This window comes from Nycticebus coucang, chromosome 1 (genome assembly GCF_027406575.1).
Source record: "Nycticebus coucang isolate mNycCou1 chromosome 1, mNycCou1.pri, whole genome shotgun sequence".
NCBI classification, from domain to species: domain Eukaryota; kingdom Metazoa; phylum Chordata; class Mammalia; order Primates; family Lorisidae; genus Nycticebus; species Nycticebus coucang.
The window spans coordinates 167,462,175-167,488,011 of NC_069780.1; the positions used below are offsets into that span (position 1 = coordinate 167,462,175).

General features: G+C 40.2%; 1 protein-coding gene across 5 annotated transcripts in view; it reads left to right on the forward strand.

Moving 5' to 3' along the window:
• Positions 1-25,837, forward strand: part of PRLR (prolactin receptor) — a 166,101-nt gene that overhangs the window by 59,295 nt on the left and 80,969 nt on the right. Inside the window, exon 1 of one of the 5 annotated variants that reach the window (XM_053592265.1) lies at positions 18,824-18,871. The exons of the other annotated variants lie outside the window; for them this stretch is intronic. The gene's annotated coding sequence lies outside the window, so the exon portion shown is untranslated. Of the gene's footprint in view, positions 1-18,823; positions 18,872-25,837 lie in introns of those variants that run through there. 5 annotated transcript variants of the gene reach the window in all.

Sequence of the window (25,837 nt, forward strand, 5' to 3'; positions counted from 1 at the left end):
CCTGTTCTCCCTTCCTTCTCAATATTTTCTAACTTAGTATGCAATGATCATATTATAGCTGAACAGTCAGAAAAAGAAAGTGAATATGGAAGGATTTTGCTTGTAAAAGTGGGGGCAGTGTTTGAAGTCTTCTTAATGAATGATATCCCACTTGAAAAGGCCAGTACTCACACTGGGAGAGAATCAGCCTGAACAAGGAGAGCTTCACTTGCAGAACAGTTTGGCGTGGCACCACCTCTGAAATGCTAATGTGTAGAAGACTTAGAAACTCTCAAGGCAAAGCACGTGAGAGATCTTTTCCCCTTGTTCAACAGAGTCTCCCAAGTTTGAGGCATCCACATCTGTGCTCTCTATAACCACTGCATCCTGGGCCTTGCCCAGATCTATCCATCTGCTATCTATCTATCTATCTATCTATCTATCTATCTATCTATCTATCTATCTGTCTATCTTTCTTTCTTTCTATCATCTATCTTTAATTGGAATATGTCTACAAAACAGTTCCCACCTAAAAGTAATTTGCTAAGTCATAGAATAACTTTAAAACTACCTATAAATTATACCACATGAGCTGAGCACATAACCTTGACTCTCTGAGCTTACAGTCTGGTCAGGTGGGAGCTGGGAAGGCACTTGTCCAAGTAAGATAAGCCCCATAGACTTTGCGGCACTCAGAGTGGGGCTCTTACCAGTCATTTTCCATTTAAGCTGAAGGGCAGAGATAAGAGCTTCATCCTGAAAGAGTTCACAGGGGTAAAGTCAGGTGGTCAGTCCTAATACAGGTCATAGAAACAAGGGCCTGGTCATGCAACAAGGGTTGAGGAGCCCAAAGGGGTTGGGCTTGGCTGTAGGGAAGGGAGAGGGATTCATTGAAACACTAGGTGGAAGAAAGGGGCTTGGCTGTAGGGAAAAGGGCTTGGCTGTAGGGAAGGGGAAGGGATTCATTGAAAAACTAGGTGGAAGAAAGGGAGTAATGGTGGACAGGACAAAAGGGCAACCAACGTCTACATTTGTGCCTGGCATCAAGCTGGAGAATGTTCACAGCAGTGTTATTTGGAAAAGAAAAGCATGGAAAACACTTTGCTGTCCATAGCAAGTATGAACAATTTAAGTGTTTTCAAAGAATTAAATTTTCAGCAGAGAAAATTAATAAACCAACACTGTGTATTTCAACATAAAAAAAACAAAAACATACAAATAAACAAAAAAAACACTACCCTTTCGCAGAAGGGTATTTAACAATAATTTTCTTCCTTCAAATTTATTTCGTAATTTGTTTACCAAAGCCTCTGTGTAAATGTCTTCCAATTGGATGTGGCATGTTTTGAAGGAGGTAAGAAGTGGGAAAGTTTTAGTTGCCAAAAATGAGAGAGGAACTGACAGGAATTTAAGTTCTGACTGGAAGGCCATTCTTGCCAGAGGCTTCACAGGAGGGCTGGTTTCTGCATTGTTTCCCAATATTTTCCTTAATAAAGTGCCACAGACTTCAGACCAGTCTTGCCCCTGGAGCTGCTGAATGATTCTGCCAAATCCTTTAGACTGAGGGTGCAGGGTCCAGCAGACCTGCTTTGGCCTCTTCTGTGCTAGGCTGACTCACTTCCTAGGGAACACAATCAAGGCTGAGGACGAGAAAAAGCAGCTGGTGAATAGACTCTATGCTCAAAAGAATCTCTCCGTTTTGTCTGCCAGACATTCTACCATCACAGTGAAGGTTTTCTAAACCATAAGAGGCTCTCATGAAACACGGACACACCCTTGGGGACTGTTGAATTTGATCAGCCAACATCTGTGTAGGTGTCGCTGGAGAATAAGACTTTGATAGGTTACACTGAGGTGGGCTGAGGCAAATGGGATAAGAAGGTCGGAGGCAGAATCAGGGCAGAAGGGGTGAGCAGTGTGAAGGCAAGGGTGGGGAAAAGACACGTTTTGCCTATCAGACAATTTTTTTCAAGGCTACTTTTTCTAGAGACCATCTTAACAACAATTGCAACACCAAACAATAGACACACGAACCAAAAAAGAAAAGATATTCTTAAACCCAATAGGGTAAGTATCACAGGCTATCTTCTCACCTGGTTGAAAAGCCAAAATGAATTTATTACATTGTTCACAGAACCAGTTCCTGAGCCAGAACTTATTTCTCCTCAAAGTATTAACACTTTGCTCAGAGCAAATTAAGAAAGTACAGCCAGCAGTAAAGACAGACGCCGTGTCTCCCCTGTTCCTCAGAGGCAGCAGGGCCTGGGGGAAACCGAGAGAGCTCATGCTTCCACTTCTGTAGGGAGACTGAGCAGTCTCCACAGGCAGGGTCTCTGCAGAGAAGAGCTGGATAATAGCACTCTACAAAGGTGGGAGCGGAGTATCAAAACCACAGGAGAACTGGGATCCAGGACCAACCTATGCCTGAAGGGTCAGAGGGTTGGAACAGCCACCACAACCCCAGGAGAGTTCTGTGGAAAAGGCTCAAGGTGACTCCACAGTCAGGCAGCAAGGGGATAAATACCCCCGACCCCACACAGGAGTTCTAAGGCTCCCTGTGGGAGAAGGTCATCTTGGAAGTCAGAAGGTGAGAGCCCATTCCACAGCTCAAGTGGGTGGCGGAATGTGAAGAGGGGAGGGCCAGGGGAAGATGTTCAGCACAGCAGGTGTCCCATTGAGCAGCCCCTCGTGCTTGCAGTCACTGGAGTCCATGCATCCTGCTTGGAGCATTTAAGACACCTCTAAGATATAGAGCCTGCTCGGAGTCTCCCAGGGCACATACCTAGTTTCTGAAACCACTCATCAAAGCTGCCTTAGCCCTTCGCTGTGAATGGGAATAAAACAGAATAGTTTGCTTTCAGTGTTAATGTAACTTTTTGAATGTGTAGTCCAGCCTAGCTCTGGTTTAAGAATCACTGGTGTTTCGAAATATATTCCTAGGTGAAATTATTTGCATCACTAAAAGTTAATTCTTTACTTTTTCAAAAAGTAAAGGTTCATTAAAAGATATTTCCTATAGTGGGATTAAGGGGTATTTAGAAAACAATCATGGTCCCTAGGAAAGACATATTAAGGGATTGAATTTAAGCAGGCCCCAGACCCATATCTCCATGTCCCACAGTCCACGCAGAGATTCAGCACCACAGCCACACCTTACGTTAGTCAAAATACTCCTTGTTCCAGCCAGCAGGTATCCACCACTCAAGCTCCCAAATTTTTCCACTGCTGATTTTTTCGTTTCTTCTTAACTCCTTCTCCCCTTTCTGTCCTGGACACCATGAGCCAGCCATCACCTTTCCCCAGTCCAGCACAGCCAGGTGCACCTGTTTCTGTGAGATCAGTGCCTAGGAGAGACCAGTGGCTAAAGAGTTTGAACATCACCTCTGCTCACCTAGAAGTTACTGAGGTGATACTCGTCCCCTGTGGAGAAAATGATCCAGGCCACTCTCATAGAAACCGTGACCTCACACTTGGCATCAAGCACACCCTTCTGCAGACCATGGCCTCCTGTGTTTTTAGGCCTAAGCATTCTGAATAACAGCTATCCAGTGGATGTTTTTGTACATTTCTCTGGATTAAATCCCAATGCCTCTCTAAGAACAGATCTTAGGACTTCCAAGTTGCTTTGTAAGCCAGAGCTGCTATCATTGTTTGTTTACTCTGATTTCTTGTGGTCACTCGTTTGTTGCTGATCTTGAAGATGTCTGCCACAGTAATTATGGCAGGATTTTTACAGAATGGCTTTAGCACCAGTTAAAGAATTATTGTTCAGCACCCATTAGTTCTATGGCTCAACAAGTTCTGGGGATAAAATGAGATCCCATATAAAAGCAAAAACAGGAAAAAAATACTAAACAAACAGAAACAAGCTAAGAAAGAGAAAACAAAATCCACTCTTCAGTACTAATAAACAGTTTTTCCCTGTCATCAAATATTAAGCCTTCATAAAAGCAGAGACTTTGTCCATTGGTTCAATATTTTATTCTTAGTGCCTATAACAGAGCTTGGTATATAGTTGGCACTCAATATAAGTTTATTTAGTGAATTAATTAAATAAACTAGACTCAGGCTCTGACCCTTATGCTAAATCTGTGCTCGCAGTAGCTGTTTTAGGGCATGTTAAATTTTGAGGTCAGTTCGTTTATTCCCATATTTATAGACGATGGGAGTTTACTTCTATTTTGAAGCAAACAAAATGATGCTAACAAATAAAAGTCATAGGAAAAATTATCCATCCTCTGCTCCCAGCCACCCACTGCCTCAGTCCAGGCCTCACAGTGGCCCCTTCACTGAAGGTATGTGATAAACTTCTAATGATGCTTAAGTATAGTCTTAACATCATGATCAGTTATTTTCCTCAGATTTAAATATTGCAATCAAAATGCACAGTGTACACACTGTTGCTTATGTTGTAGCATATAGCATGGAGCTTATTTCAATTTGGATGATTTCTTAAATGATGAATTGTGAAATCACAATTATGTATTCTCAACAGAACCCCCTGATAGAGCTAAAATTTACATTTTTGTAAACATCCATGAAATAGCTTTACTCGGTAATATTCCATAATGCCATATCAAAGGAAATCAAGTGGTTGCTTCTAAAAGAAATACTCCCTGCATACCAAAATAGTGAGCAGCACACAGGAAACATGCTATAGATGAATTTAGATAGGCACCTCAGGTTATTAGCATTAAAAATGCTAACCACAGACAATGCAAGCAAATGAGCCACCTTGGGAGATCTGTATAGAAATGGAGAATGTTCCATGCCACCTCGCCATTTTGGTTATTCAGTGAATAGTAAGTGATGTCCAAGAATCATATAATTCTAGGGCAAGAAATAAGACAGAAGCCAATTTTAGTGGGTAGTGGCAAATCAGTAATTGGTTGGAGATCTTCCACGATATTTCCTCATAAGGATCATTGCTAAAGTTGTAGTGACCACACAGACGTTCAAGATTGTAATGATCAAAGAGGACATGCTACTGAAGTCATGGGAGGGTGCAACATAGTTCCTTGATGGTTTAGCTTTTGGTAGAGACCCAGTTCACACTTACCAGGAAATCATGTCCTCAATATTAATTTGCATCATTAACATGACCATTGTTCTGTTAGCATTTTCTTAAGATATTCTGGATCACTCTCAGGAACTAGAAGTTGGAGTGCAGAAATTAGAGATATTTTTTATTGACCTATTACATTAAATACTACTTAAAAGCCTAAAATGTATTTTTACCTTTCTGATGAACCAATAAAGACTTTGAATGCCTAATAAAATAAGGTCTTTTCACAAGTTACACATACCTACATTATGGACAACAGAGCTAAATAATCAGGAGGAGACTCCAATACACTGTTAATCTATACTTCACAAGTAACCATGTCCTTGCCCTGAGTCATTCACTTCTGGTTATTCTAGAATGAAAGTCTATACAAAACGTAGCATTTATCAAGGTAATATGAAACTACTTAGCTACAAGGTCACTGCAGGAAAGCAGCCAATCATTATTTGATGAAGGGTTCTCAGTTAAGCATTTGAGAAAACGAATCTGATCTCTTCCTATAATCACCCAGATATTTATGAAGAATCTGCTCTCTAGAAAGTGTGAGATCCCAATTTACTGACCCCCTAATGAGGGTATGAACAGGATGAACTTGTAATCTTACATTGACATCCTATATCAGTAATATATATCAAGTGAATAAAGAAAAATGAAAAAGTGGATTTTGTACCCTTATTTTATCAATTCTACATTATGCAAAATCCATGATGAAACTGCATCATAAATACAACAAGATCTTCAACATTCCCAAAGCTATTTAATTCTGCCATATTTTTCTTCCTCGAAGGACAACATCTTAGCCTTTTTATTGCTCCTCTTGGAATGAAGTATTTTCATCTTTAATCAGTTCAAAATATTTTCTAATTTCCATTGTGTTTTCTTCTTAGACTTACAGGTTTATTAAAAGTATATACTGCTTAATTTACAAATATTTAGGGATTTTCTGGTTACCTGTCTGATACTGATTCCTAATTTAATTTCACTGTGGCTAGAAAGCATATGGCTTCAATCCCTTCAGATTTTCTGAAATGTATTTTATGGTTCAACATATAGTCTCTAGGTGGGCATTTCACATGTACTTGATAATAACATGCATTTGTTGGCTATAGTATTCTATACATATCAATTAAATCAAGTTTGTTAATCATATACAAACCATCTATGGTGTTCCTAATTTTTTATTTTCATGTTTAATAAAACATGGCAATGTTATGTTAACATCTTCTATGACTATTTATCTCTCTATTTGTACTTTTAGTTCTGGTAGATTACACTTCATATGTTTTGAGGCTATGAAATTAGATGAATAAATATTTTTATTTTCTTGAGAATTGACCCTTTTGTTACTATGAAATGTCATTCTATATATGTAGTAGTACTTCTTGCATTAAGTTGTAGTCTATCAATATTTGATTAGTGTCTTGATGGCATATCTTTTGCCATATCTTTATTTTCAACATTCTGGGTCCTTACTATCCAGTAGAGTATTTAATCCATTTATATTTAATATAATTACTAGATTATTTGAATTTAAATCTACTATCTTAATATTTAATTTTCTTTTGTCTCATCTATTCTTTATTCTTTGATTAATCAATTCTTGCCTTCTTAAGAATTTTGATCAATGGTAATTTTTAATTATTCTATTTGTCTTCTTTATTATCTTTTCAATTAGGCCTCTATTTTAATTCATTTAGTCTTAACCCAAGGATGACAGCATGCATCTTTGACTCATTACAGTCTACTTTAAGTTAGTGCTCTTATTCCTTTCAGATTAACACACTTAGGTTCCAACAACTTAATGTCATTTACAACCACTTCTATCTTTTGTTTTATTGTTATGTATTTTAATTCTACATATAAAGAAAAACTTATATAAATTGACCACCCAAGGGGGACTGCAACATACTGGTCAACATATGGAAGTGGTCAGCGTTAAGGCACTAGGCCTACTGTACTGATACATACATGTGGTACATGTCTGGCCTATGAAAAATAGGTCAACTTAAGAAGGTGGTCAATATAAGGAAGTGATGAACTGTGGAGGTTCTATTGTATTGTTAAAACCACAAGGCATCATTGTTGTTGTTTTAACTAGTAAATATTTTCTTAAATGTATCCACTATTTATGCTTTTGATGATCTTTCTTTCTTTCCACATCATCAAACTTTCATGATCACCTTGTTTTTGTCTATGGGAGTCCTATCAGCATAATTTTTCTTTTAGTTCTGAATTGCTGTATTTTCCCAGTTTTGGTCTGGACTTACTTCTCTGTAGTTTTCCTTTCCCTAGGTTATTGCTTTTCAGGATTCAGTCACATTGATAGCCTCTATCCCAATGAGATTGCCGCAAATCCCAAGACAATTTATTTAATGCCACAGACTAACCTTGCTTCAAAAATTGGCAAATGCCTTTAGGGGGAAAGAGCAAAAGCCAATATCAGGAGGGAGAGTCACCCTCCCTCCTTCACATTTCTGCATGAGCTCTGGACTACATCCATGGGCTCTCTTGCTTTCTGATTTCCAGGATGACCTTCCCCAACAGGGAGCCTTGGAAGGAGTCAGGGGATTGAGGCTGGGACTGTTTGTTCCCTTGCTGCCTGACGTGGAAGCACCTTGAGCTTTTCCACCAAACTCTCCCTTCTGGAGTTGTGGTGGCTATTCCAACCCTCTGACACTTCAAGCATAGGTTGATCATGGATCCTTAGCATTGCTAACCCTGATTCTAAATTCTCCTGTGGTTTTGAATTCTCTGCTCACACCTTTGTAAAGAGTTCTATTATCAAGCCCTTCTTCACATGTCCTGTTTCCTATAGAGACCCTGCCCTGTGGAGACTGCCCAGTCCTCCCTACAGAAGTAGCAACACGAGCTCTCTCTGCTCCCACCAGGTCCTGCTGCCTCTGAAGAACAGTGAGGGGAGGGAGAGAGAGAATAGTGTGAAACAAGCTATTCCATCTTCTCCATCTTGTCTGGAAGTATAAGTTCTCTCCTTAGAGAAACGTTTTTATAGCACTGACTTTACCATCATAAAGATATTATTAAATGTCAGGCTATGTGTGAACTCCTAAGACTCTACACAAAATACAGAAAGCACTATTTCTTACGACATATGTAATGATGTGTGTTGAGAGCCAAATTCAGCCACAAATGGTTAGATAATGCTAAGACAGAAATAATTGTGATTCACAAACAATAAAATCCATGTGGGGGAAACAACACAGTCAATTGATTAAGAAATCATTACAGGGATTATAAGAGTCCTAGAAGTCATCATTATATTTGTGCCTCACAGTTTGTCTTCATTGTAAGCCTCTTGAGAAATTTTATCTAAGAGTAAGTCTACCCCCATTTCTTATAAAGTATTAGAGCTTTGTCTCATATTGCTTGCTCTTCAAGATTGAGAGGAGAATATTAAATGCTAATTCTCTGAACATCTGCCATAATATATTCCAGGATCTTGGCAAAATCAACCCAAAGATTTACCCATCCAAGCTGTTTAAGTCACCTGGTTAACTCTGTGGAATATTAGATCTAAATTGTCATGGGAGAGAAAGTTGAGAAAAATCAAGCTTATACAATTGACAAAGCAAGATACTTCCAGTTATTATCATGAACTATTTTTCCCAAGAGTGTCTTTTATGGACATTATTATCACAAGAATCCAGTTGTCACATTATACAGTCTGTGCTATCCAAAGCAAAACTGATTGTGGCTGGAAATTTATCCCAATTTTGAAAAGACTTGAGAAAACTCAATCCAGATGATCTAGCATTAACTACTATGGCACATTACCATGAAGTCTTAGAGCAGTGGTTCTCAACCTTCCTAATGCTGCGACCTTTTAATACAGTTCCTCATGTTGTGGTGACCCCAACCATAAAATTATTTTCATATACCTGTATTTGTACAGGGTATATGTGATGGTTTTAGGCAACCCCTGTGAAAGGGTCGTTCAATCCCCAAAGGAGTTGCAACCTACAGGTTGAGAACTTAGAGAATAGTATTTATTTTGAACAACTGTGCCAAGGCAATAAAACAAACAAACAAAAAGAATGATTATGAAGGGCTTAATCTTAAAGTGTCTCAAGGTGTATCTTGTTCTAGCACAAACTTTAGCCTTAGCAATCAGAACTGCATCATTATTTGCAACACATGAATGCTAAATAGTTTAATTTCTGACCATGGGCCCACACGTACTTAAGTTGTGTTTCAGGAATGTGTGGAAGAAACCATTACTATCAAGCAAATGGTCCTATTGGACATGTCTGAAAGATTGTCTGCTAGAGCTTATCAAAGTAGACTATCAGCAAGTTTCACCTTCCCCTTCTCTGGGAACGTATTCTGGGCTCATCAGCATGACTCAGTTCTACTGAAATAGTCATGGAACAGCATTATCTCAATTTGCCTTGGCCTTTTCCACCATACTTTTTAAAAGGTTGATAAGACAATAAGATTGTACATATTTTTCTTTCAATATTACTCTTCATATATTTTGCCTTGATAATTAGCCTTTTTAGCAAACTCCGGAGCTTTATCAACAGAAGATTTCACTATTGTAACTTGTGCTGTGTTCCACGGGCCTATGAGTTAACTGGGTGTTGTTTGTTTATGAGCTAAAAAGATAATCCCATAGGGATAAATTGGCTTGAACAGAGCCATCCAGAAACTCCTTTAAACAGAAAACTGAATGGAAATATGAGGTTCAAATTCCTGAGAACTCCTAAAAAACGTCAATATAGAAGAAGCTGTTATTTCCAGACAACAGCATTTCTTGAATAGTGATTGGTATCTCCTCACCCATTGGCAGAATGCACTGAACTGTTCAAAGGTGAGCCAGCTGGGTCCAGTGTCATGTGACTGTAGTCCCATCCACATAGGAGGCTGAGGGAGGAGAATGGCCTGAGCCTAGATGTTCAGGCCAGCCTGGGCAACATAGTGAGTCTCTCTCCAAAAAACAAAAAGAGATGAGCCAGTTGTAGAGGATGAGGAGGGAGGCTATGATATGCACCTGTGTGGAGTGCAAGGATGCAAGTCTCTCCACTCTAGCAAACACATAATTGTTTTTAAAAAAACTACATTACTAATTAAAACTCCTGTGGCTTCTCAATGTACTTTGAGTTAAATCCAGACTTCTAGGCCCTGACACATTCATCCCCTACCTGCCTCCTCAATCTTATATCAGACTCCTTTTCAGATACTCTAGCTATGCTCATCTCTTAAGTGCCTCAAATGATCCAAGCACTTTCTTGATTCAGCATTTTTCACACTTGCTATTCTTTCTGCTTGGAATGATTTTTCTCAGGGTCTCAAGCAGTTGACTCCTCTGCATTTTTTTGTGTATCAGCTTACAGGGTTCATGTTCAGAGATCCTTATCTTGACCACATTAGTAGACTACCCTTGACTTCATAGAGTTAAATATGAAGTCATATTTAACTTCATATTGACTTCTTTCATGGAACTTACCACTGTCTATAATTATTCAGCAGCTTTACTTTTTTATTATCTGCCCCACACACACATACTAGAATGTAAACCCCACATATTAACATCAGTTAACTGGCTATATAGGTTTCCATTTTGTAGTTTATATACAGTCTTTGGGCAGTAATCACACACTTAGTAAACCTACTAAGAGAGGTGGCCGAGGAAACCTGGACGGTTATTCACATACAATTTAAAGAATTATTCCAAGGCAAAAGTGACCTGACAGTTAAAAATTGCACAAAATAAATCTAGCTCCATCTCCAATCCCAGCTTCGATAAGCAAGCTTTCAGCCAGATGTTTGCAGCATTTAAATCATCTGTATCTCCTGCCAAGTGGTCAAATAGAATGTCTGTGCTTACTTGGGTTGCATTTGATCTGTGATCATTCATCAATGTCTCCAGAATAATGCTTCTCCATAGTAAGCAATCAGCAAATATTTGCTGCATTCCTGAATGAATGAATTAAATTCTCAAGCATGCTAGGGCCAGAAAAATTAATAAGAAGAATAAGTTGTAGTTTTCTCTAGAACTGTAAAGTGACTATAGTTAACAATGATGTATTCTAAGTTCAAATAGCTAAAAAGAGAAACAAAGAAATGATCAATGTTCAAGATAGTGTATATGCTAATTATACTAATTTGATCACTATACATTATATGTATCAAAACACACTATGTCCCCTGTGAATATGTATGGTTACTATGTATCAGTGAAAAAAAATAGAAAATGTTGGCATTTGAGAAGCATTAAATCAACATAAGCTTTCTTGAATATCATAATGGAAATCTATGATGCAATTTACACATATAATTTTAGGAATACCTATGCTTCATTTAGTCAAATACAACACATCAACACGTAGCATTTGCCATGCCTCCGACACTTTGCCTCGCAAATCCCACTCTGATAGCCAACGCTGACCAGAACCGAAAGGAGGGACAGCCCTCACGGCATCACTGGGGTTTGCATGTTAAGCCCTTCTTTTATGTGCCCTAAATGCACAGCTCAACATCATTATCTCATATCCTCACTACTCCTCAGATGTTTCTCTGGATATGCTGAGACCTCGTGTTCAGGCAAAGCAAATCCCACATCATTCAGGCTTTTCAGAAGGCTCAGTGCCTTGCTGCCTGGTGGTGCAGATAGCACTAATGGACTCCCCGTTGCAGAGAAATGCGTGGACCCATAGACATGTCCACTCCAGGAAGCCACTGGAAGTCAATGTAATCTCCATTTACTCACACGGAAATGATTCTTAAAACAGCTAATCGTTTCGATTTCAAGGTGTCACCATGGAGTTGGAATAGAGGAAACTGCCCAGTAGAAACAAAGACTATGCATGGGGAGAAGTAGAATCCAAACTCAGTCCTATGGCCAGCATGCCGCTCCCCTCCTTGGCCTCCCTTTCTTCATCTGGAATATGACACAGCCGGATCCTCTCATCTCTGAGATCTCTCTCCACTCTTACCCTCTCTGATTCAAGAGGCAGTGCATTCTGAGACTGCAGCCTCAAGTGGTGTGTAGGTCATTATGGTACCTAGTATTAACAGTTTCATAAAATAAAAATCCAGTGAAATTAATTTTTTTTTTTTTTTTTTTTTTTTTTGTAGAGACAGAGTTTCACTTTATCGCCCTCGGTAGAGTGCCGTGGCGTCACACGGCTCACAGCAACCTCCAACTCCTAGGCTTAGGCGATTCTCATGCCTCAGCCTCCCGAGTAGCTGGGACTACAGGCGCCCGCCACAACGCCCGGCTATTTTTTTGTTGCAGTTTGGCCGGGGCTGGGCTTGAACCCGCCACCCTCGGCACATGGGGCCGGCGCCCTACTCACTGAGCCACGGGCGCCACCCCAGTGAAATTAATTTTTAAGCTACTCTTTAATTCCTGCTTATTTCAAATTGAAATGTCTCTGTATGTGCTTCCCCAAAACACGGATGAAAAGTATAAATTTACACCATGGAGGCTAACAAACCCCATCAGTTAGAAACAATGTTGCATCCTATGAATTAGGCTACTTGAACTTTGTGGTATACTTTTGGAGTTAATCTTGAATTTCTGATATTTTGTCATCTAGCAGAAAGGCAAAATGAGATTGAAGCCTGCAAAATAACTGTGCTAAGATAGATATATTTCATTTCATGCCACATTTACATTGTAAACAGAGCTTCGTCCTGGGAAGGAAAAAAAGATTGGCAGGTCTGTGGCAAATGCTAGAATTACACGCCCAGGATTTTTCTTGATGGGTAAGATTCACTGAGTGAGCGGCAGCCATTGACTGTGACTGTGGATCACGTCCGCAGATAAATGTGATGGGGGCCTGAATCGCAGCACTCTGGTTTTCAACCCCTTGGAAAATTGTATTCTTACATAGAATGACAATCTTGCCAAGGTCTTCCCTGGCATTAATCTGTGGTCATGACGAACAAGCACCCAACCACACAGACTGTCCCTTTGCAACCAGGCCTCTGGGAGTTCAAATAATTTTAGAGTTGGGATGAATTTGCCAACTCAAAATAAGGTGAAGTGGAGGGAAGTAAGGCCCTGTAGGAATCAAATCACTTTCTAGGGCAGCACAGGTGTGAAGCCGGAATAAGAACTTGTATTGCTCTTCTCCTGCATTGCTATGCTCTGCGAGGTCTGGCAAGGGGCCGCAATGTAACCTATGGACTTGGAAGGAAGATCTTTGTAGAGCAGGGGCCAGTGGACTATGTTTGTGATGGACCAGATTGGTTTTGGATTTAAGATGTTTTGTGATCTAGCAGAAAGGCAAAATGAGATTGAAGCCCGCAAAATAACCAGATTAGTTTTTCAGGGTGCAGAATCTCCGTCCCAACTTACCCAACTCTGTCACTGCAGCATGAAGGCAGCCATGGGCAATGTGTGAAGGACTAGGCATGGCTGAGTTCCAAGAAAACGTTATTAATTAGCACTGACAGGGGAATTTCATACAATTTTTGCATGTCACAAAATATTCCATTTTGTATTTTGCTTCAACTATTGAAAAATGTGAAACCCATTCTTAGTTTACAGTGGACTGGATTTGACCCAGGGCAGTAGTTGCCTACCCATTACAGAGTAACATATCTCAGCCCCGAGGGGATTGATTCTGTGCCCTGGTGATGCTCGTCCTCTCTGATTCCATTCCACACTCTAAAATTTCAAATCTCATTCACTTTTCCTCTGCAGGGATGCTGCCACATTAAACTGATAAAATCAGGTCACTTTTATATTTCATCTGTAAAGTGCTTTATTTAATAAAAGTCATCCTAAGAATGACTAAAGTCCCAGGGCTCACCTAGAAAAGCCCTGAGGGGAAGAATTCCTTCTAATAAATGCCAGTAGCGGTGGTTTGGGTTGCACTTAGTAACAGAAAACAAAAAAAGTACAAATATTGCTTGTTCATGTGGCTTTAGTGGAAAATACAGAAAATGCCCCCAAACCTCTTACTAAGATTCCTGATTGCATGGTTACTGTGAAAGGAAATATTAGGTTTTTATATAATCCGCTGCCTCCAGGAATTTGCTGCGTTCCTTGGGTCAGCAGGAATGCTGGTGGCCCCTCAGCGTTTGTTGGACAGGCCTGGTTTGTTTGCTCACTTCACATAACAGCCAAGCATTCCCTTGCAATTCAAGGATTTTCTCTCCTGCCAACACTGTTTATTTATGTCAGTAGGCTGGAGGGCCCTCTGGTGACACTCTGGTTTTCCTGGGTTGAGAATAAGCAGATGCAGGGCTGTAGTTTTTCTAGTTTGCCGGGGAGGGGGGCAATGGGTCTAAGCCTAGGGAAAAACACTTTTTGTTCCTTTTCCTTTCTTAACTAGAGCACTCTCAGAGGAAAAGAGGGAGCCATGAAGGTTCCCTGGAAGCCAAGAGATGGCTGAAAGATGCCAAAGCAGTTAGTTGCCCTAGTAGTGACTTTTGGCTGGAACCAGTGAAGAATGAAGGGCTACCAGTGGGTCACTAAACTGTAATCCAGTTCCCTGCCATGGGGCTGCAAGCCCTGACTCCTGTTGCTCTTGCCATGCTATAGAAGATGATGCCTCGCTGCTCGCGCTGCTACAATGTTGCCACTTACAATGGGACAGTTATCAAGACCGTTTGGTTGCAAGTGCCAGAAACGCAATTCAAACTGACCTAAGCCAAAATAAATATATAAATGAATATCATTAGCTGAAAAGTCTGAAGCAGCCATGGGGTGATCCGCAGTCAGCACTGTGTGCCGGGTTCCAGCAGCAGCCGCCACCTCCCCTTTCCTTTCTCTCGTATTATATCTCTTTTTCTATCTGTGTTGGCTTCATGGTCTGGGACAAGCCTTCTCCATGCGGAAGGAAAGAACCAGCCTTTCCAGGCTTGTTGGGTCCTTGCAGCATTCTCCCAGCACCAGCCTCATGGAAAGAACCAACTGCCCCTGCTCCAATCAGACGCTTACTCACAGACTTATCAAAACTCTGACAGCCCAGCACAGGTCACAGGTCCATTCATGTGGTGGGTGATGTAAGTCCTTAGATTAACACTTTCAGAATTTTGTAGAGTGAGCAAAAGATATAAAATAAGAGAATGTGGGACAGGCATAAAACTGAAAGCTGTGCACTATGCTACCGAATTATTCATACGTATTTAATAAGAGCGCAGTGTTTATAAGCAGTGAGTAACTGGGAAGGCATCTCGTGAATCATCAGTTATCTCTGAGCATTTCTGTATTCCTTCTTCATTCCCTGGTGGTCTTCTTTCCTCCTTTTTTCTGGGTTATAAGCAACACAAACAAAAATGATCTTTTCCTGCTTGTACTATGCTCCTGGTCTAGCTCAGGAGGGGAACACACAAATAACAGGTATAAAAGCAACTGCAGGAGACTGTGTTGCTTGCTCAGAGTGCCCTCCATCCACTCTTCCTAGATCAAAGATGACAGGGTAAGAACATTCAGCTTCCTCTGCTGTTGTGAGAATGTAGACAGCGCAAGGGTTTTGATGCCAGCGCTAACATCATTGCCTTACAGAAGCCTGCCTTAACTCCAAAGAAAAGACCATCATTTTCGGCATACCCACAGGTTTTCTGAATACCCAAAGTGGGTGTCTGTGACTGTTTGTCTTATAGAAGGAGTTTCGTACCAGGGCAAGAATAAGGCAAGAAACAAATTTGTCATAATTCTATTAATGGAAAATTTATCAGCAGATTCCTCAGCTGGGAAGAAGGTATTAATTAGAACACAGAGAAGTATTTTTAAGGTGCCTTTTCAAAGACTGCCAAAACTCAGCCAAAGCAGTATTAACATATGAAGACATAGGTCTTTTCTAGAAGAGAAATTTTATAGTTCCCAGGGGAAAGGGAATAATATCATCAGGATGTCACTCCTTGCCCTTTTGGGGCTTTTCCATGGCTCTAACGAGACGAGGCTATGTGTGCCTGCGGGAGGGGTCTGAGGGTCTTGGAACCATGGCCCTCCTGGTCATTAGTACAGTGAGGTGTTAGGTGAATGAGGATGTCCGGTCCTGTCTGGGGTGGACACGCTGTGATGCTGCTCTGACCTTCTTCATCTATATTTTGGACTTACATTGGATGTGGCACGAGCAACCTCACCAAGGCCACCAAGCTCTGCTCTGTTAAGGACAGAGGCCAAGTCCTCCCTGGTATCTCATCAGCCAAGAAATGGTTGCATGAGTAACTCAGCCCCTTTGAAGTGCTCTGAGACCTCCCCCAAAACTTCAGGATTTGCATAGGAAATCAAGACGATACTGTGCTGATGCAAATTTGGCCTGTCAGTAGTTTCTGCCCTCAGACCTGGTAAGAAATACATATTTCATATATAAGATATTGCCCTGGGCCCAGATACATAAAGTTTCCATAAAGAAAAACTTTGAAGCGCAGTCTACAGGAAAAGGATAGCCTGGAACTGATATATCCAGGGACAGAAATCTTAGGCAGGGCATTTCTTGGGCTTTTTCACGAAACATGGAATTGACTTTGAATTAGGAGTTCTCTTGGGCATTTAGTGAGACAAGCTGGAAGGAAGTGTAGTCACAACTTGAAGAAGCTTCATTTAGAAGCAGCCCCATGTAGGTATCTATAATTCTTCTATGAGATCCACTCTCATGTCCACGTGTCTTGGAAGTGGGCTCAGGGCCACTGGGCAGTGAACTCTTCTTCATACTCAGAATGTCGTGCAGAAGTGGGAGAAGTCAAGGGGAAGAACTGGCTCAGGGCTCACTGACGTGGTAACTTTGAGCAAAGCAGTTAAGAAAGCAAGTTCCCCACGGAAGATACTTGAGGGAAGAGTGTTGTAGACAGCGGGACTAGCAAATGTAAAAGCCCTGAGGTAGGGACTTGTCTGAGGCGCTCAGAGGCATGAGCGGCAGGAGGGCGCTGGGGCTGGGGATGGTGGGAGTGGACTAGCAGGGATGCCTGCAGACCAGATCTTGAGAGTCTTGTAGATCACTGCATAACTTTGACTTTCACTTTGAGTGAGATGGGAAACCTTTGGAAGATTTAGAACAGAAAAATATGATCTGACTTATATTCTGAAAGAATCCTACTGGCTGCTGTGTTGGAAACAGGCCACCAGGGCAACGAGAGAGGCAGAGAGATCAGCTGGGAGCCGATGCTGGTCACTCAGACCAGGGTGGTGACAGTGAAGAAAGGAAGAGGAAGTTGCATTTTTTATCTCCTTTAAAGATAAAATCAACAGGATTTTCCAGTGGGTTGGTTGTGGAGTAAACAAGAGCGAGACTGGAGTGAAGGATGATGCAAGGCCTTTTCTCTTGAGAAACTAGAGAGGGTGGCACCTGTGGCTCAAAGGAATAGGGCGCTGGCCCCATATGCTGGAGGTGGCCGGTTCATACTCAGCCGTGGGCAAAAACTGCAAAAAAAAAAAAAAAGAGAGAGAGAGAGAGACTAGAGAGACGAAGTCAACATTTTAATTTACTTTCCTCTTCAGTAACATAGAAGTGACATCATTATAAACTACATTACTGGTGGCAATCAAAATAAGCACCTGGCTGGCTTGAACCATGGTAAAAACAAGTGTTACAAAATCAGGGAGATGAACTTGTACTGTTCTGCCCATGCAAACAATCTATAAAATTGTGTGCACGCCTGTATTTTTCAGTACACTACTATTCACAGCTGGAAAGAACTCTTTGTGAAATCATGACTTATCTTTTGTTTCACTAATGAGTTAGAAGTATCTTTGTAAGCCATTGTCCCTTCATCTAAAGGTCAGTGCCTAAAATTACCCAGGCACAGTAGGATAAGCTCTGTTCTGGCTTCCAGTTGTGGGAGTGACCCTTCTTAGCTTTGGAATCTCCAACAACTCTTTTAATCCTTTTAAGCTGTTGTTCTCACATCCTAAAATTGAGGATTGTGGTTGCCCATCTCATTAACTCTGAAACAACATCCAAACCCAGGTGTCTGTTAAGTACTAATGACTGCCATTGTTAAGCAGAAGTTTAGTTAAACAGATATTTAGTCTTACTCATGTTATAATTTATATCCTTGTTCATTTTTCTCACTTGTTACAAAGAGTTGATGATTTTTTAACTGTGGTTTATGTGAGCAAAGAAGTAAAAACCAGTTAGCCCAATTGGTTGTATTCTGATATTAATGAATTGCTGTTTCTGCACAAATTGGTTCCATTCTGTGTCATGGCCACACATTCATCTCAGCTTCACAAATGAGAATTGATTACAACAGGATCAGGCCAAAGAGTATAAATCTCTCACTGCTCTTGAGAAAAGTCTTCAAGAAAACGAGCGTTCCCTGCTGGTAGTAATATTTTCTTCACATATGAAGGACATATTCTCTTTTTTTATGATATAATAGCAAAGAATAAATAAATATATACATAAATAAGTAAAAAACAGGAAGGACAGTGTGAGACTAAATAACTATAAAGTTAAAAATGTGTCATAAAGGATTTAGGCACTAAGATGTTTGAGAGATCATTTTCATAACCTCTTAGAGTTCTTGTACCTTGAATTATCTGAGCCTCCAGTGCAAACTCTCAGAGTCTTTGTTTCTTCAAATGTAAAACAGAAGGTTGGACACTTTTACTTCTCGAAGGCCTCTGAGATTGACACTTCTGGAACTCATAAGGGTCTTCTACCTGGAAACTGTACCTTCCATTTAGTGCAGGAAATATTCACATATATTTTATTTAATTCTAAACTTCAGGATTCAGTTTTGATGAGCTGGAGTTATTTGCAGGTGTCAGCACATCCTCCAGAGTCTGAGAAAATTATTATCAAAACCGAAGAAAGGAGCCTTTCACCTCTGTGTGATTGATTTTGGAATCTGTCATGTGGACTCTCTATGGAGGCATGAACCTCATTATCAATGACCTCATTGGCTGTAAGTAAAGCAAACTGGGATGATACTTGGGATTTGATTACTGGGTCAGACTTAAACAAATGGGAATCTATTATACTTGGGTCCAGACAACTGCACTGGAACAAGGCAACTGACTTTGTAGCCTTGCAGAAATAATAATGGATGTGCGTGCATCTGTGTATGTGTGATGGTGGCAGAGGTGGGCAAGAAATAGGAAGAGACAGTCACAAAAGCAACAATCCACCCTGAGCAAAGGAAAGACTCTTAGAATGCAACAGTAGCTGTGTGTGAATCATTGGCCTGCAAATCATTTCCTCCATTTGCTTGTTATATAAGAGCAATCATTTCAATGTCACTGACAAAAGCCCAGTGGAGACAGAATTACCGCTTACCAGCCGGTTTTGCATATGGCTTTTGTGAGGAATGAGGCTGCAAAGATTAGGATGTAAATCTCTGGGCCACAGACCTGGACAGGCAGATTTGAAACTGATCATTATGTATCTTTTGAGAGAGGCAATCCCAGGTGAGTTGGCCTAGACAGCACCATAAAAAGGCAACCCAAAAGAGCATCATCATGCCTTCACTAGGATCCAAACCGTAGTTCTCTCAGCAAATTATCAAGATCAGGCGTCCTCAAACTTTGTAAACAGGGGCCAATTCACTGTCCCTCAGACCGTTGGAGGGCCGGACTATAGTTTAAAAATACATGTATATAAACAAATTCCTATGCACACTGCACATATCTTATTTTGAAGTAAAAAAACAAAATGGGAACAAATATAATCACACCACCTCATGTGGCCCGCGGGCCAGTTTGAGGACCCCGGATCAAGAGGAACATTAACCTCTGGATTTTGTAATCCAAGGGTTATTTCATCTGTATAGCTTTGTTTTGGAGGGATTGCTATGAATTATCTGTCCTATTAAAATATAGTAATGATAGCCACTATTTATTAAGTGCTCACTATGTACCAGGAACTTCATAGATATGATTTCCCCTCTTCAGAATAACTGTGTTAAATGGATATTATCCTCATATAAAAGAGAAGGAAGGCCAGGCACAGTGGCTGATGACTATAATCCTAGCACTCTGGGAGGCCGAAGAGGGTGGATTGCTTGAGTTCAGGAGTTCAAGACAAGCCTGAGCAGGAGCAACACCCCATCTCTAAAAACAGCCAGGTGTTGTGGCAGGTGCCTGTAGTCCCAGCTGATGGTGAGGCTAAGACAAGAGGATCACTTGAGCCTAGGAGTTTGAGGTTGCTGTGAGCTATGACATGATACCAAAACACTCTACCTAGGGGAACAGATGAGTCTTAAATAAATAAATAAATAAATAAAAAGAAGGAAACTGAGACATATAGAAGTTATTTGCTGAGGCTCAAGCAGCAAGTTAACAGAGGAGATGCAATTTAATTCCAGGTCCTTCCCATGTGCTGGCTTACCTCTAAGTTGTGTGATATTTAGTGAAAGTTCACATCACCCCAATGTGGGAGCCTGGTATCATTCTCCCTGTCTTGTTGCTGTGAGTGAGAGATGAACGATATGAAATCATCTTGTATATCATTGTCTTCCGAGTATGGTTAAGTACTTGCTCTGGATTGGTTTTCTCCTGGGTTAGAATATTTATTTTGACTTTGCTGCCAACTCACAATATGTATATTATAATTTCTATAGGGTGCATGTCTCCCAGCATACTGTGAAGAATGAAAACTGACCTGCAAAGTTTAATTAAGAAACTGTGATCTAGACCTTATTCAGCAAATGCGTGTACGAGTTTGGCTTCCTGATGTCCATTTGGCCCTAGATCTGTAGAACCTTAAAATTACGCTGATTAATTACTACTATCATATAGGCAGAGGTTTTCTATGCTAAGTTTTTTGTGCTGATAATTTTAAGGTGGGGGCAATATTTATTAAGAAGTCTCTGAACTTACATGGCAACATCTGAAATCTATATCTAGTGCGGTAAAGGTTTAAATGCCACCTATTTCTGAAACATCAATCATCCCATAATATGAGCCTGCCATTTTTTTTCATTGCATTTTATCATGTGTTGGTATTTTTTAATGTATCATTTGTTTCCTTGAGGCATGGAAGTAGATAGTTACTTCCAGAATAAATCTTGCATGGGTGAAATGGTAAAAATTGCTGTGCTCTATCAAATCAGTTGACAGAATGTTGTATGCATGAATGAGATGGTGGGAATGTGGTTTATCATTTTAAAAGAGTAGATCTCACTGATTTTTCCTGTGTAATTTCCCTAGGATTGTGGTACATATAAGACATTAACACCCCCCCCCAAAAAAAAATGAAAATAGCATTTTTTGTCTTACTTTATTTCTGAACAACACTTTTCTATTAGGATGAGTTAAATTAATGATGTTTATAAAAAACCACCCCAAACTTTGCAGTATAAAACGTCAATTATTTTATTATACTCACAGATTCTGTGGGTCTGTGGAAATTAGACATGACACAGTTGTGATATCTTATATCAGTTGTGCAGCATCTGGAGTCTCAGCTGTGAGCACTCAGATAGCTTGGGGGCTGAAATCATCGGGAGGCCTCTTCACTCACATGTTTGGTGCCTGGCTGGGATGACTCAGCTTAGTCGAGATGGTGACAAGAGTACCTATCCATATGTGAACTCTGCAGGTTGCCTGGCTCCATGGCAGCTGGATTCTGAGAGGGGGCATGCAGACAGCGAGAGTTCCAGGACTATGCGTACCTGGAGAAGCTTCTTTCATGATTAGTCTTGGCAGTCCTGCGGCATCACTGCCACCCCCAAATCAAAGGGAGAGGGTGGGGGGTGGACTCCACCTCTTGATGAGAGGGTGGCAAGTCCACACAGAAGTTGGATGGAAGATATCTTTGGTCATCTTGATCATCTTTGGAATAAACGATTTGCCATGCATTGACTTAACAACAAGGGTTTATTTCTAGCTCATCAGACCTGCTGTGGATCCAGGAAATTCTCCCAAGTAGCAATCCTCTTGTTGGCTTGGTAATCCAAGCAGCTGCTTCCATCTTACAGCTCCTTCCTCTCAGCTTATGATTCCATGACCATTACGGAGGGACATCTGGGAAGATTTAAGTCACTTCTTCTTACATTTCATGTCTCATGCAGCCATTTCTAAATTCAGTAGAACAAGTGAGTATGGTCTCCTGCACGTCCAGAAAGAAAGGAGAGCTAGAAACATTGGTAAATGGCAGTAATGTTTACCATAGCCTCAGAGATATGGCTTGAGTGGTGAAACCTTGTCATTTCCCCCAATGCTGATTTTTAAACTTTATCAAATCAGGGCAGTGCCTGTGGCTCAAGGAGTAAGGCGCCAGCCCCACATACTAGAGGTAGTGGCTTCAAACCCAGCCCTGGCCAAAAACTGCAAAAAAAAAAAAAAAAACAACTTTATCAAATCAGTCTGTTCATTCCTTTATCCATTCATCAGATATGTTTTGGTTGTCTGCTACCTGTAACAATCCGTAGCTAAGACCTGCAGGAAGTGCAACGGCCCCTCCTCCACCCCAAAGACCTATTAGTTTACTGTAGAAAATCAATGAAAATGTGAGAGGGTTATTGATTATTGGGAGAATGTCTCTCGCAGCTTCTATATTGTCTTATCTCCTCCAAGGCACATGAAATAGGATTTGTTTTTATCTTTATCTCCGTGGTCATTGATTTTATGGTTTTCATAACTACTCTCAGTCAAAATGCTCTTCCTTCCAATATTTAGCATGTACCTTACCCTTGGGAAACCTTAATTTTATGACAGACTATTAAGGATGTAGCCATACTTCCAGAAAATGCAGGTGATGACTATTAATTGAACATTTCCATGACGATTAATGGTATTATAAATTAAGTCATTTTAATCCAGGTTTATTATAACAAAGAGTTATTATGAGTCATTAGTCTGACAGCAACAATTTCATTTGTTGTTGCTTTAAAGGAAATGTAGATATGAAGACTGCAGACGGTGGTTAAAATTGACCAAAAGGCTCCCATTTTCCCAAAAGTACAGCCCATAGTTTGGGTTTTCATCTTCAATTAGAAAATTGTGTTCCTTCTGCAAAACCATAGACCAATCCCCATTCCCTTGGAGAGATCTTCCTAGATGCCTCTGGCCCTGTGGACACTCTTATACTTGGTTAATCCATGCCCCAAATCATACTACAGAATTTCCCACTGAAAATATCTAAATTATTGCCTTTATTTAAAGGCAAACAATAGGAAATACAAACAATGTAACTCACTGGAGGCACGCAGCAGAAAAGAAAATGGTTTCTTCAAGATATGTTTAATTGAACACGTAGATAATAAACCTATAAATTAGTGTTGCTAAGCTCCTCAGAAGATACCCTGACCTTTTGAAGGGCACCCAAAATAGCAACAACAATTGTCAGAAATTGTATAAGAAGCTTAGCTTTCTGCCAGTCTATCCCAGTTGTCATATGTGTGCACTGGGTGAAAACTGAGTACTTTGAGGATTATTATCAAAAGTTTTAATTTGCTAAAACTATACAGCTTCCTTAGTTCTTCCAAACTAGGTCAACCAGTTAGCCCTCAGATCTGGAGTACCATATCTGGCTCACTCAGAAGAAATAAATAGAGATATTATCAAAATTACAAGCTAAACTGATATTAGGCATGCTGGTTTAAACTCCCATAATAATTAAATCTTGGATATTTTAAGGTCAGTCAAATGTAAACAAGCTGGTTACTAATTATACTAAAAGAGAAAGTTACTAAGCAACCCAATATTTTAAATTCTAAGACTTTCAGTTACATCGTGGTAGGTAAAGATTACCAGCTTCATTTATTTGATGCTTTAAAGTCCAAAGTGCTATTTGACAGATAGCTATTGAAAACCATCTTCCTGCAGTCTTCAAGAACTTTAGAGGGCTAATCCATCCTAAAAAATACATTTTGTATGTATATAAATAGAGTTTTGTGTACTTATCTTACCTATATACACTTTTTGGAAATAACAAAATAAGGAAAAAAAATGCTATTTTCAGCATTTCTAAGACCTCCCAAACATATATTGTACCTACATAAATGCAAACAATGGCATTTTAAAATTCAAAACTAGGAATTTCTTTGTTGGCAACATCACATTACTGTCACATGTTGATTTTTTTCTAAATGTCTTTTTCAAAAGCAGGATTTGAACTAAATGGTTTCTAAGATCCTTTTATCCAAGAGACGGAAGGGAACCAGTATTTACTGGGCAGGGGCTGTATGCCAGGTGCCTGTCCCTGGTGTCTTGTTTCATCCTGATGACCCTCCTATTGGGTGAATGTTGTTGTTCCTCTCTGATAAGGAAGAACTTCACATTTAAAGATTCAAGCTGGTCCAGGCTCACATGACCCACCAGCAATGGAGCGCGTGTTCCGCCTCAGACCTGTCCATTTTCTTCTTTCCTTGGCCCCTTCTCAGCTCACACAGGAGCTTTCAGTAAATAGTGGCTATCTACCTCGGGTGAAAAAAAAGCCTTATTTTTTCTTGAGAGAGGCTAGGAACTGTATCTTCTACTCCCTTTATTGATATTACAAAAAAAAAATCACCAATTCTCAAAAACCCTTTACCTTGAATGCTCAACCCAAATTGAGTGATTGGACCAGTGTTCGCATGTACAGGATAGTTTATCCACATCGAAAAATTGAATATACAAAGTGAAGTAGAGATTGAAGCAATTTTCTAGATAACTAAGTTCAAAATAACTGCAGTTTTTTTTAAGACAATTTGAAAAATTTGAAAGGATAGATGGCAGATTTGTCCAACTTAAGGTAGTGCTATATATTCAGGGGGCCAAAACAACTTTAAGGCTCATTTCTTTAAAAATGAGTAAAAACATCAAACCTGTGATTTGTTCTCTGTCACTTCCCTATCTGTATATAAAAATAAATGTATTTTACGTGTTGTTCTCATAAGATTTCAAAAGCAATTTTTTTCTAATTCTACCATAGTGAATTTACTGACATGTCCTGCCCTCTGACAACTTTGTTATCCAGTTGGTTCCATAAAAACTGCCATTTATATTTGAGTCAATCTTTGTTTTGTTTTTTTTTTTATTTTTTTTCAACCTTTGTTTTTTTCTTTCCTTTTCTGCCACATGTCATTGGCTTCTTTAGCCCTAGAATATATTTGTCCAATATAAATGAAGGCTTCTTTTCTGAAAGGCAAGAGCATTTTCAATCTTTCCTATATCCTGGTTCAATTAAATAGCGGTTGTCTTAAGTTTACCTCTTCTGATTAGGGATTTATCTTTATTTTGAGGCCCTGATTTCTCAACTAATCCTGAGCATAAGACAATTACAGCTGTTAGCTATTGTGAGTCCCATGACTGCTTGACCTCCAGTTAAATTCTGCCTCCTAAGACATAAATTCTCTACTTTGAGTGAAAAATAGTTGAACTCTCTCTGCATTTTATTTCGACAAGACCAGAAATCTGCTTTGTAAAACTGGGTTTTTATAATTGCTGAGATGGGAATGCTGGCTCCGGGAGCCTGCGAAGCTTGGCGTTTCTTGCTTCACGGGGCTGTTGCTCGGCACTGTAGAAGTGGTGCAAGTAGCACATCTCACTGAATGAACACACAGAGTGCTGTAGCCACCAGCCTAACAAATCAGGGGCCCCGGGAGCAGGGCCTGAACAATCACCTGCCCAGAGGAAGCTGTCACCCACCAATATTGCAATAAAGTTCTGCTGTCCTTTCTAGTAGGGTTAATATAAGAAACTGTGAAACAGAAAATTACATGAGGAGTCAGTGACCTATGGTGGGACAAAAGGAACTTCTAAAAATTGTTTCAAAATATTCAGGGGATACAAATGTTTTGGGTTACAAGGATCACTTTGGTAATGCTTGAGTCCTGGCTATAGGAGTTCCTGTCACTCAAATCGTATTCACTGTGCTCATTACAGCACAGGTAGGTTCTGCCCCTCCTTGTATCTCCCCCTGGTTGCTTTCCACTGAGTTTTACTCCCTT